The sequence below is a fragment of the Ips typographus genome, linkage group LG14 (genome assembly GCF_016097725.1).
Source record: "Ips typographus isolate SLU linkage group LG14, UJ_Ityp_2.0, whole genome shotgun sequence".
In the NCBI taxonomy this organism is placed as follows: Eukaryota; Metazoa; Arthropoda; class Insecta; order Coleoptera; family Curculionidae; genus Ips; species Ips typographus.
In genome coordinates, this window is record NC_138435.1 from 5030311 (window position 1) to 5040590 (window position 10280).

General features: G+C 34.2%; 1 pseudogene; it reads left to right on the top strand.

Moving 5' to 3' along the window:
* Positions 1-5764: 5764 nt before the first annotated feature.
* LOC145737718 (uncharacterized) lies at positions 5765-8921 on the top strand (annotated as a pseudogene).
* Positions 8922-10280: the final 1359 nt, after the last annotated feature.

Sequence of the window (10280 nt, forward strand, 5' to 3'; positions counted from 1 at the left end):
TTGGCTACTAAAGTTTTCTTTTCAGCTTCAATGCTCACATCGGTCTTATCATCAACTACAGACATGGCTAACAATTATAATTAAATAAATAGAAAACTCAAATAACCTGGCATTAACCAGTAAACCACCTCAAGCAACCCACTTACCTTAATAAATCTTCAAAGTTATTTGTGTGAACAAAACCTCTGGAATACAACTATAATTTCCAAAATTATTGCTACAGCTTAAAAAGGAGCAAACAATATTCAGTAAGCACAAATAATGAAGTTTTATGTTAATATTATCAAATCAGTCTTGTTCAATTGGGAGCTTGAAATATAAAGGAAATAAAAGGAACGGACTTACAGATTCCCCCTATTTCTTCAGATTAATAATAAATCTTCTTTGCCACTCGTCTTCTGACTCCTTAACAACGCTTTAACTGGAACCAGAGATTTTACATTCCATTCCAAACATCCAAAACCACGCTATTCAATCCTGCTCGAATTGACCAAAATGTGGGGTAGCGGAGTCTTTCGCAATTGAAATAAACGGTCCGCTGGAGTGATTGAAAGGCAGTTGGAACTTTTATGATATGTAATACAAAGATTATTACTTTTACATTAATTTTTCATTAATTTTTAACAAAGACCAAAAATTGGCTGTCAACTACGCAAAAAAGAGGTAAAAAAAAACCCTGGTGCCAACGCACCAACAAAAACAAACTGTCGATGTCACTTGTCAGTCATGTGTCGTTCGGCAGTATTGCCAACTCCCGGGCAACAAGCCAACGCACAACAAAACGCCCGATATAGTATTCGCGCACATTCACTCACTAGATTGGACACTATTTTACTATTTACTTGTTTATTATTAATTATTAATTGATTAATTTCTAAAAAAAAAAAAAAAAAAATAAATAAAAAAATTTGGTCACAGCTATTTGAAAGCACTATAGATTCAGTGGCGTAGTAATTTTTTCAATAAAAAAATCGCTAATAAACATTCTCCATTTTCTATCAAGAAAAAGTATCGTAATATGACCTGAAAACTGAAATAAATATTTAAAATTTTCTCCCGTAATAGACATTTCATTCCTAATTATTTCAAAAAAAAAATCATTTAAATCGGTTAATAACCTAAAATTTTATAGGGGTGTTTCCATTCTAAATGGGTCACACTGTACTTTTTACATTACTGAATATTTATTAATTAGATAAGTGAAATAAATTACCTAATTAACGGTTTGCGCCCCAGATAAAGGTAAGGCTTAAAATGCTTTTAAAATTACATTTTTGGCAACATTTTTTGAGAGAGAGAACGAGTACAAATTATTAAATGGTACTATTCTGGTGGTACAGTGGAGGAAATTATCGGAAGATTCATATTTATGTTTGAAAATCGACCTGTGCCAGCGAGTACGACAATTAAAGATATAAGATGGTCTATAGATTTGAAAATACTGGGTGTACGCAAAACTGTACCAAATGTAGAGATCACGATTTTCCGCAGCCTCCCGAAGGTATCCGTCATCCTCGAAATAAAAATCAAGAGCAGCGCGAAACGGCAGTTTACAGTTTGGCAGAAGTCAACTTCCCATGTAATAGTACTGCTATTACTGCGGAGCTTGTCATTGCACGAACTACTGTGCGAAATATTTTAAAACGGAACAAGTACCGGTGCTATAAGTTACGCACAACACAAGAAATATTTCCGGAAGACTGCGAAAAACGAATGTTGTTTTGTGAAGACATTATTGAAAGGTCTAACCAAGACAACACTTTCATAGCTAATATTTTATTTACCGATGAGTCCTCTTTTTCCTTGCATGGTCATCACAATCCGTCCGTTACTGTGGCTTATTCAAGGGAAAATAGGCATATAAGCGTACCTATTCGGACTCAATATCCGCAAAAGGTCAATGTTTGGGCTGGCATTTTAAACAATCATATTATAGGATCTTTTTAGCTATACATAATCTGAACATTAACTTGCAGGAAATCTGGTTCCAGCAAGACGGTTAGTAGGTACAAGCATTTTTGCACCAAACATTTCCAAATCGTCTGATTTGCAGAAATGGTACTGTCAATTGGCCTCCTCGATCGCCCGACCTCGCCCCAAATGACTTCTTTCTTTGGGGGCATGTAACCCAAAAACTTTACGGTCATCGTCATATGAGGGCTGAGGATTTAGGCCAATTGCGACAGAAAATAGTTGAAATACTAGGTTCTATTTCTAATCAAACTTTCATTAACGTGCGTCAGGAATTTTATGACAGGTTAGGCTACTGCTTGGCTAAAGCGGGAGATTTATTTGAGAACGAAATCAAATAAATGTTACGTTATTATTATTCTCTTACCTATCATTCCTTTCGAGTTTTCTGCTGTTCTTGCCACTTCTGCATAAACAATTTGTTATAAGCGTCCCTAAAGAAAGAAATCTGGTGCTCAAATCTGGCATACTGGCCAGTTAACAGTACCATCACGCCAATCCACCGTAAGAAAAAAAGAATGAGTTGGACAGCCGCCATGTTAATACCAACACATGGTCATTCGTCGATTTAAATTTATTTCTTTATTTTCTTCGTTCTCTCTTAAGAAGTAGCGTATTTTGTCGCGTTAATATTTCCATCAATAAAAAAGACCAATTTTATCGCCCACAATGTCACACCAAACATTAACCATTCAAGGTAGGGACCTTTATTTTTCAAAAAAGACAAAAATAATAAAATGTTCTTGCGAAGCGAAGCAACGACAATTTAAGTTTTTTTTTTGAAAAACGTACATTCATCATACACATAGGGTCTACTGACCAGTCAGTGAACTTCACCTAGTAAATGAACAAAATCCCACATTTTAGCCAAAAACGAGAACTCCTTACAAAATATTATATTCCTCTCTTTCTCTAATGCTAACTGCGCATATCAACTACGCCGTTCATTTATTGGAATTTCAAACAAGTGCAACCAGTGTTGCCAGACCTACTGTTTTAACAGTAGATTTACTGTTTTAACCTTCAACCTTCTGTTCTACTGTTTCCATGATAAAATCTACTGAAAAAATTACTGAGTACAACATGCGGAAAAAAGTGGTATTCTTCCCTCTCTACTACGATTTTACCATCAAAAGTCCAAAGAATAGCTAATAAGTAATAATATAATAATTATTACCAACCGGCGGCGATGTTTACAAATTTTTTAGGCCATTGACCACCACTGCCATCTATGATGTATACTCGATAAAACAATGACGTTAATAGGCAATCTGGTCCCCGTAGTTGATTGTGTATCCTGTATTTTTTTACTGTTTACATCATTTTACACGTACCGAACGTTTAGTGACTAAGCTTGGTTTTGTTAAAAACGTCTAACGATTTGTTTTAGAAATAGCCCAGCCGAAGATGAGCAGGTACTTAACTTTTGTAAATTTTAATGTTAGTCCCTACTTAAATTGTAAAATATTTCTAGTTCCGAGGATGGTTTGTCAGGTGGGGAAGGGCCGTCTACTAGCAAAACCCCTGCAAAAAGAGCAAAGTATTATCAGAAATACAGACGCGATTGGGAAAAAGATGTAGAATTGGCAGGTTGGCTAAGACAAGGAAAAACAACACGGAGGCATTTTGCACTGTCTGCAATAAAGCTATTAATATCGGTTCCACTGGCAAACAAATCTTGTTGCGACATAAAGAAAGTGCTGTTCACTTAAAATTATCAAAATCTGCCAAGAAACAGCCCACGTTAACTTCCATGAGTAGTTTTAAAAAGACAAGTTCGCTTGAAGAAGCAGTTAAGAAAGCCGATATACATTTGGCCGCCTATGTTGCTGAACATAACATATCATATAATGCAATAGATCATTTGCCAAAGTTAATAAAAGAAATTTGCCCCGACTCAGAGATTGCCAAGCAAATTCAGTGTGGCCGTACCAAATGCTCAACAATTGTTAAAAACGTAATTGGTAAACAGAATGAGTTGGACGTTAGGAGTATTTTACAAACCAAAAAGTTTTCAATAATCATTGATGAGTCGACAGATAGGTCATGTACAAAGCATTTGGCGATAGTTTGTAGGTATTTCGATGATGAAAGTAAAAGGTAACTGTTTTATCAGATTTTTAGATTACTTTTAAGTAATAACAATTTTAGGATTTGCGACACCTTTCTAACACTAATACCTATGAAGGACGCTAGGGCACAAGATATTTATGGAAATATTATTAGCTATTTTCTGAACAAAAAAATACCATATAAAGAAAATCTAATTGGCTTTGCCTCAGATGGTGCAAGTGTGATGACAGGCAAGTACAATTCTGTGATGAGCCGATTTAAAGAAGAAGTGCCGAACATATTCTTAATGCGTTGCATCTGTCATAGTTTTCATCTATGTGCCTCGGCTGCATGTGAAAAATTACCTAGAGGGGTTGAAGATATAGTTAGGGACACATACAACTTTTTCTCCAACAGTCCTAAACGAATTGAATCTCTGAAAGAGTTTCAGAACTTCACAAATACAAAAATTCATAAATTACTTCATCCTTCACAAACTAGTTGGTTATCTTTGGAAAGTGCTGTGGTAAGATTATTAGAGCAATATGATTCTTTAATTTTATTTTTCACAGATACGTTGTTTACCGAGCGACTTCTTACGGCAGAAGCAATTTTAACTCGATTGAAAGATCCACTAACAAAATGTTTTCTAGAATTTCTGGAGTTTGTATTACCGTTCTTCAATAATATGAACAAAGAAATGCAATCTTCTAATCCAAAAATACACAAAATGCATGCAAATTTATCTAGTATTTATAAAACATTATTAGAGTGCTTCATAAAAAGAGAGGTAATTCTTACGACACCGATAGAAAAAATAAATTTTAAAAATCCACATAATTATCACCAGTTAACAGACGTTTATTTGGGCGCTAAAGTGGCTTTATCTGAGAAAAATTTAACCAGTGAGCAAAAACACATTCTGCGTACACGTTGTTTGGATTTTTTTGTCGAAAGTTGCGTTCAAATTAATTTAAGATTTGATTTTAGTAACGATATTTTCAAAAACTTAGCGATTATAGATCCGATTAATGTAATAGCTGGTAATACCCCTAGTATTGTTCCCTTAGCACAGCACTTTCCGAATATAATTAGGGACTCGGAAATACAGACACTAGATAATGAATGGCGTTTACTACGTAATACAACGATCGGTTTAGATCATTCAGCCAGTATAGAACACTTTTGGGTTACTGTTAAGAATAAGTGCTTTGGAGACAACTCTCCTATGTTTTTAAATCTTTCAAATTTTGTATTAAATTTATTGTGCTTACCTCACTCTTCTGCTAATGTTGAGAGACTTTTTTCGCAAGTCAACTTATTAAAAACTGACTTACGGAATAAGTTATCCACAAGTAGCATTATAGGGTTGCTGCATAGTAAAAGTTTTTTGTCGAGGTCAAATAAAAACTCGTGTTTCAATTTCGACAGTAAAGATTTAATCAAGTGGCACAACTCGAAAATGTACAAAAAAGAATCCGAGCTGACGGACTCGGAATCAGAATTAGAATAATTTTTTGGTTAAGTATTTTTTACTTCCTACGTTTTAATTTTACATTAAGTTTAGCATAAATGTGAGAATTTATTTTTTGTTGATATATTTTTGTGTTATTTTTAAAACTGAGTATTTAATAAATAATCTACTGTTCATATACATCAATCTACTGTTTTTTTTTACGCCGTTCTACTGTTAGGTGAAATAAGTATCTGGCAACACTGAGTGCAACAGTGATATGTAAAATCTCGAGCGACGAGGTGGTGGCACTGCGTGATTCCTGTGGACGCCATATTTGTTAGCGGTGAGTAAAAAACATGTGCTAACCAAAACTTATTTTAAAACTTTAAAATTCAATAAAACCATCTGCTGTAGCTTTGTTAACACTCTATATACATTTAGCAAGTATCTTTTCATCCAGGGAAATTAATATTGCATACATTTATTTTAATAATTTCTATGTTCAATTAATAGACCGACGAAATCATCAAAAGCTAAAGAATGAACATTGTGTTCATTTACTGGGTTTTGGCGCAATTTTCAGAAACATTGTAAAATGAGCCTTATAGTAAGCTAATATTCGTAGGCAAGTTCCTTATTTAGATACTTTTAGTCTAGTCATGTAAAATCCAGTTATTGAACGCCATAATAACCTGTTCATTAAGTGGTGTTCATTCATTAGGTGTGTTGGTTTTTCGCTTCAATAATGAAAAGTGGGAACCTATTTAATATTTGATTACTAATTTCACTCACATCTTTTCAGATGGCAGCCAAATATTTACGTTTTAAATACTCTGAGGAAGACTTAGCCAATGCACTTGCTGAAATTAACTCTGGAAGCATCACCTTAAACAAAGCGTCTTCAAAGTATTTAATCCCGAAATCAACACTTCATAACAAAATAACTGGTAAAGTTCCTAACGCACGAAAAATGGGCCCTTCGCCAATTTTAACTTATTCGGAGGAAGAACGAATCAAGAAATGGATTTTGGATAAAGCCAAGTTAGGATTTCCTATGCACCCGAATGAAGTAAAAGACTCAGTTCAAAAGGTTTTAAAGATTGCGTCTAGACCAAACCCATTTCTTGATGACAGACCAGGAGATAAATGGTTGAAACTATTTTTACAACGGCATCCTGAAATATCAAAGCGAAACACGGAAATAATTTCTAAGAGCCGGGCTTCAGTAACAGAAACTGCAATTAGCCAATGGTTTTCCGAGCTAAAAAAGTTTATTGACGATAAAAATATAATGGACATGATGACCGATCCAAACAGAATATATAATGCAGATGAGACTGGCATGCGAACATGTATGAAATCAGGATTAGTTTTGGGCCCGAGGAGCAGTTTTAAAAACCTTTACGAAATAGCATCTGGGAACGAAAAGGAATCTATAACCGTGCTATGTAATTATAGTGTAGCAGGCGTTGCCGTTCCGCCAATGATCGTCTTTCCATATAAAAGAATACCAAAAGAGCTGTCGTTGTCCGTTCCAGCAGAATGGGCTATTGGCAGATCCGACTCGGGATGGATGACCTCAGCAACATTTTTCGAGTATATTGCAAATGTATATTTATATATGTATTTTTCCTTGGCTGTTAAGAGTGAGAATTGTTTTTCCGGTTATTTTATTCATAGACGAACATAAGTCTCACTACAACATGGAGCTGCACGAGTTCTGTATAGAGAAGGGAATAATTCTCTATTGTTTATACCCTAACTCAACTCATATCTTGCAATCCTGCGACGTCAGTATTTTTCGACCCCTTAAGGCAGAATGGAAAAAAGTGTGTCGAGAACACAAACAGAGTTCAAATACGCATATTACACGTCATAATTTTAGTTTGCTTTTTAAAAAAGCATTTGATAATGCTTGTAAGGTCACCACAATTACAAATGGATTTAAGATTTGTGGTTTGTTTCCACTCAACCCGGATGCGGTAGATTACACCAAGTGTATATCTACAAGGCGCAAAGAAATCTTTGGGCTTGAAAATAAAGCTACAAATCAAGATTATGACTCTTGCCTTAAAGTGTTGGAAGAGTTTTTAGAGAAAGATAAAATTAACGAGTATGAAAATAGACTTAATGATTGTGAACAAGAAGACATGTACTTATTTTGGAGACTTTGTAAACAAAAGGCAGGACAAGAACAAGCCCCCATCACTGATGAATCGAATCGAGATACATATTTACCCAACTTATACAAAGATCCTTTAAATGAGTCATTTATAAATGACCTACCTTTAGAAATAAATGGAATTGTATATACACCAGTTCCAATAAGCCCTCTAAATAATACTTATGGTACTATAGAAGAAGATGTTCTACTTTAAAACATCTGCACGGATGTCATAGGACTTAACCCCAACAGAGCCTCAATCGAGCCTGATCTAGATGCTGTTAATAAAAAACTAAAAGTCAACAATGATGTAAATACTACTAATGTCTGCAGGGAATTTCTAGATGATGTTCTGAATAAGATATTTGATACAATCGATAATGTTCGCACTGTACCTGAAGAGGCATTTGATAAGACTGACACAAAATGTGATACTAAATGTAAGGTTAATATAATTTCAAATATTGTTATAGGAAATGCTCAAGAAACTGTACTTAATAACCTCTGAAATGAACATCTATATTGGCCACAACAAGAAAACAAACCAAAGAACAAAGTTAACAGTCGTGTGATAATGCCATTTGCCATAACTTCCGATAAATGGGCCCAGTATCATAAGGAACAAGAAATGAAGAAAAATTTAAAATGTGAAGAAGTAAAAAAGAGGAAAGTTGAAAGAGAGGAAAAGAAAAACCAAAAAGAAAAAAGTGGTAATATTAAAAACGCAAAAAATAGTCGAAAACGTAAAATGGAAAACATTTCAAAAAATGAGTCTACAACGCTGCAAACAAAAAAAAAGAAGAGAAACAAGACAACTTTCTGAAATAAATAAGTGTGAAACAACAACTTTGGGCGAACAAGGAATAATAGGACAATTGAATCAAGGACTTCAAAATAGCGACAATGGCGATATTAATCGGAAATCTAAGAAGCAGAAGTCGGCTGCAACCAAAATATTTATTATCAATGACTATGTGGCGGTTAGATATGGAAACAAAGTATACCCTGGAAAAGTGATGAGTATAACTGAAGATGAGTATAAAATAAGCGTAATGGAAAAAAAATTACAAACAAATGGCAATGGCCAAAAGTACCTGATAAAATCTGGTACCAGAGTAAACAAGTGTTAAAAAAAATTCCTGAACCAAAACATATTTCAAATGGTTTATTTTCTGTGGAAATGTGAAGTTTTTTATAAAGTATTACTAGCTTCTAAATAAATATATGTTTTTAAAAAAATTGTATTTTTGTGTAATAAAATAAAATGTTCATTTATTGGAGTTTTGTTGTTCAATGATTAGGTTGATCTGTTCATTTACTAGGAATTGTGACATTGTTACACAAATACTAAATAATATTAAAACCAGTTATCCTCCATATAGTACTGTTTCCATAATACTTAGGAGAATAAACAAACAAATTAGTATGTAAAAAAATGTAAGTACATTTCAACCTTATTCATAATTTTCAATAAATGTAAAAGAAGAAGTAGCCTTAATCGTTCATTTACTGGTCAGTTGACCCTATCCAATTATCTAAAAGAAAACTTTTTGACGTATTAATGTCTTACCCGACAAAAAAAATATTGTTAAATATTGATGACAGGACTCAACGCGTAATCTTATATGCGAAAAATATTACCAGTTGTCCTCAGACATTACTTAAGGTAATAAAGCAAAAGACTTCTCGTTTCATGTCAGAATTTATGGCAAAGATAAAAGCTGCTCAGTATAAAAAGGATCGATTTATTACTGAAAATTCAAAATGGCTGGAAGGTACTATAACATTTCCTATGTTCTTACAATCCTCCAACAAATGCAAGCCAAGAATTGGAAGACCTACAAACGATTTTTTACACAGTAGCGAGAGAACCAAAAGAAACAAAACTAAATTAATTCGTTCTACAATGAGTTCAGGTGAACTGACATATGCCGCTCAAATGAGCCTTAGAGCTGAGGGAAGTGTCGACGCTGCAGCCATAGTAAAAGAAGTAAAGTTTAGTACACCTACTCGAGCGTCGAAATATAGACAAGCATTCAAAAGACGAGAAGGGGAATCACTGTATCTGTCTGAAGATAAAGCTTTATCCGTATTAATAGAAGCTAAATTGACTAGACATCAATACAATATTATTAGAGAAGCAGATAAAAAGAAATTTCCGTCTTACAAGAAAATTCAGGAGGCTAAAAAAACGTTGTTATCCGTCAAAAGAGCATATGCAAATAAACGGCAAAGTGGCCGAGGTAAAGCTACAGGCACTTCTCGATAATACTGTGAAACGCATTGTTGAAGTTCAGCAAGAGGTATTGCATTCAGTTACTGAAAATGACGACATTCGATTAACATTGATTTCTAAGTGGGGATGTGACGGAACTTCTGGTCAAAGCCAATATAAACAAAAATATAACTACGATGAAGAGTTTGATGATGCCTCTATATTTATAACATCCTTTGTACCTCTTCGATTAATATATGAAACCCCTGAAAAACATATAGTTATTTGGCAGAACCCAAGAACCAGCTCACCACGATTTTGCCGGCCAATTAGGATACAATTTATCCACGAAACTCCTGTCATCATCGTTAGAGAAAAAACATATATAGAAAATCAGATAAAAGAGCTTCAGGCTACAAATA